Here is a 3,617-nt window from a genome sequence, read left to right as displayed (position 1 = left end):
TATTTATGATATAGAGAATACATATATTTATGCAGCCCTGCAAGAATATAAAGGTTAATAATGATTCATCCTCATTTTTGTAAACCTATGATTCCCTACCCCTCGCAAATGGGAATCATTGTTCGTTATCTCTAATATGTAGGTAATGTTTGGATCATAGTATTCTCATCCTATATGCATCACTTTGACCTCAAGGCTTTCCTGAATTTTAACGTGTTCCCGATTTTGACTTTTTCCCTTTACCCAGGTCTTTCTTCAGAATTCATTTTTTTCCATTGAAAAAGAAGGAAAACACTACACACTAATTTTTTTTTTAAATAAGACCCGTTTTGCATTCCAATGTTGTTTTGAACATTTGCCAGATTAGATAAAGGCACAAGGCTAAAGTTTCTTAAATTCAGCACAGCAAACACCCTTAAATGGTCACAAAGCTATAATGGTCTAAAACATCAGTACATTTTCCCCCCCAATCATATATATCATTTTTGGGTTAGTGCCAAATCTCCATCAAATCAGTGCTAGAAAAGACAGTGGTGGCTAAAATGATTTAAAGTTAACCTTTAATTCCAAATTTGTGATGCAGTTTTGTCCTCCATCCTGGCTGAAAATACTTGAATTTTGTTCCAAATAAAGTTGAAAAATGGAAGGAAAACAACATCCCCAGGAAAGTAATTTTAGAAGTGCTTCAAAGTACTCTGTTTTTTATCTTATCCTGATTTAAAAGTGTGCGATTCTGTGTGTGTTTTCAGCCAGACAAACCCGGGAGGACTGTTACCGATCCCTGTTTTTGACAATTAGCAACAGTGAATTTTAGAATGACAGATTACAGTGTGTTTGGCTATATCACCACAAGCCAGGATGGTTGTGCAACTGTAAGACATTATTGTATTGTTGATAGACTGGATAAATCTAAATCTTTTCAAGCTTTGGTTGAGTGGGTTAATTCCAGGAACTGAATTACATGTCCAATTTGAATTACGCTGCAGAGACTGAACTCACTTTACTGTAGAAAAGCGCCCTTTCCCCTTCTACAAATGAACATTCCAACATATTTTGACCCAGCTCAGAAGCCAGTTTTTTTTTGGGGGGGGGGGGGCGTACCTTTTCCAAGAAGAGGGGAATGGAACAAGAATATAAGATTAAAAAAAAACAACCCAGCTTTTTCCAAGTGGGGCCATACACTTCAATTAACATTAGCTTTTCCTTTGTTCTACAATGGCGGCCTTGTGGTTCAAAGAGCAGGCCCTGTTTCAGAACTCTTAACAGCCCAATCCTATCCTTTCACCCACCATACAATGCAGCTGTACCAAAATAGGCTGTACTATATGCTATGGTGGGAAGGAGGGCAGACTGGAAGGCTTGGGAGGGAAAAGGAAAAATATTCTCCCTTACCCCTCCGTAAGCCTCCCATTTGCAAATGAGACTTTTGCCAGGAGACAAAGGGGGCGTACTGGCTGCTTTTGGAGGGTATACATCTGGTGCAAGTCACTTGCCCCAGGTGCTGCCCTTCACCTCTGCCATGCCCCAGACCTCTCTTGTTCCACCCTCACCTCATTCCGCTCCTGCCAACCTACCTGATTTGGAGGGTGCTCCTGTCCATGCCACTCTCAGCTTGGTGTCTGCAGCCTCTCTGGTGGTGGGCCAGAAGCACTTGGCTGCATGCTCAGCTGGCAGGCTGTTTACAACAGCAGTAAAGTGCATCCTGCTGTCTGGAATACTAGTTCTGGTGGTTGCCAGGGGGAGACAGAATTGGGCAGTAAGACATAATTACAAAGCAGTTTAGCAGGGAGGGTTACAGAACCAAAAAAGAATCCAGATTAATGTGTACAACTGTTTGTGCTCATCTTGAAAACTTTGCTGACTTGCTATTGGTCACCCCAGTGCATAGACCCATCTACATTCCAGATGAAACATAGTTCTTAGATGTTTGGGTTGCCCTACTGGACACTTTTGCCAGCTGAAATTTCCAAATCATCATCATCACTCTTTATTTATGGTCACAGACCCAACATTAATTTCCAAATCATATTTGCAGTTTGGGAAGGGGCTATCTGCTATTCATTTCAAAGGGCTGAGAGCATCAGTAGCCCATAGTGGCAATTAGTGCAGATAATTGCATAATACTGCAATTAGTGCAGAATGCAGCGGCCCGTGTGGTCACTGGAGCTAGGCGGTTTGACTCTGTCAGCCCGCTTCTCCAGGGGCTACATTGGCTGCCCATTCGTTTCCGGGCCCAATTCAAGGTGCTGGTTTTGACCTTTAAAGCCCTATACTGCTCTGGGTCAGGTTATCTTAGAGATCGCCTACTCCCGTACAATCCGGCTCGTCCTCTCAGGTCATCAGAGAAGGCCTTTTTACAAGTGCCGCCGCCTAAGGAGGTACGTGGGGCGGCGGCAAGAAATAGGGCCTTCTCAGTAGTGGCACCAACGTTGTGGAACTCCCTTCCCCTTGGCTTGAGAATGGCTCCCTCTCTTGAGTCCTTTCGGCGAGGCCTGAAGACCTTGTTGTTTAACCAAGCCTTCTGACGTTCTGGCCTTTTTAACATCTTTTATATATCTTTTAGTTGCTTTTTTACAGGCCCGATTCCTCTAAGAACTGCTGTTTTATGCTCTTTTATTCTGACTCTTCTGACTACTGTTTTTATGGGTTCTGCTAATGTGTTTTTTAATATGTTTTTATCTGTGAAATTATGTTTTAATTTGTTTTATATGTTGTTAGCCGCCCTGGGTCCCTTTTTGGGAGAAGGGCGGGATAAAAATAAAGTTTTATTATTATTATTATTATTATTATTATTATTATTATTATTATTATTATTATTATTATTATTATTATTATAGTGTCATGGCCAGGGCTACTCAGGCCTGCTGCTGATAGTGATTAACTCCTTTGATGCCTAGTGATGATATCATCCCAGGTGTCAGTGATTCCAGGGATGCTGTCAATAGCACAGCCAATGGTGATTCCTTAGCCTAATCCAAAGGGGCTGATACTAGTTGAGCAAGAGAGAGGCAGAAATGTGGAGGCAGAGTCTACAGCTGGGAAGAAGGGCTGGGAGGGGGAATCACAAGAAGCAGAGGGAGGAAAGAACTGAGAGGGAGAAGGGAGAAAGGAAAGGCAAAATGACAGGATTGCTGGAAAAGATGGAAGCAAGTGGAGAGGAATGGAGAAGGGCAGGTGAGGACAACTGTGAGGACAAGGTGAGCAGCAACGGTTAGCCTGCACATACCTGATCTCATCTGATCTTGGAAGCTAAGCAGGGTCAGGCCTGGTTAGTACTTGGATGGGAGACCACGTGGGAATACCAGGTGCTGTAGGCTTATACCATAGTCTTTCGAGACTGAAGGTTGCCAACCAGGTGAGGACACGTCTGTGCTAGACACTGGTAAAGGAGGTTAAGAACCTAAAAAGAGGGGAGGGTGGCATCACCCTAGCCAGCAAAGGTGAAGGGTGAAATTGCCCTATTTGGCCCCACATTCTGATAAGTGAGGCTGGGTCAGACTAAGGATGCACTTTCTTCCACAACCCAGGGGTTGGGAAGAATGCATGGACAGCAAGTTAGCTAGATGTTAAGATGCCCCCAGCTGCCAAAGGGAAGTGGGGGGGGGGTTTGGTGTCTG

The 3,617-nt window shown here is 43.5% G+C and overlaps 1 pseudogene; it reads left to right on the top strand.

Moving 5' to 3' along the window:
- The first annotated feature begins 3,197 nt into the window (after positions 1–3,197).
- LOC136649929 (5S ribosomal RNA) lies at positions 3,198–3,317 on the top strand (annotated as a pseudogene).
- Positions 3,318–3,617: the final 300 nt, after the last annotated feature.

Source organism: Tiliqua scincoides, chromosome 4 (assembly GCF_035046505.1).
Source record: "Tiliqua scincoides isolate rTilSci1 chromosome 4, rTilSci1.hap2, whole genome shotgun sequence".
Taxonomy (NCBI): Eukaryota; Metazoa; Chordata; class Lepidosauria; order Squamata; family Scincidae; genus Tiliqua; species Tiliqua scincoides.
The sequence above is the reverse complement of the archived record's forward strand: the minus strand, read 5'-3'. Positions and strand labels throughout refer to the sequence as shown.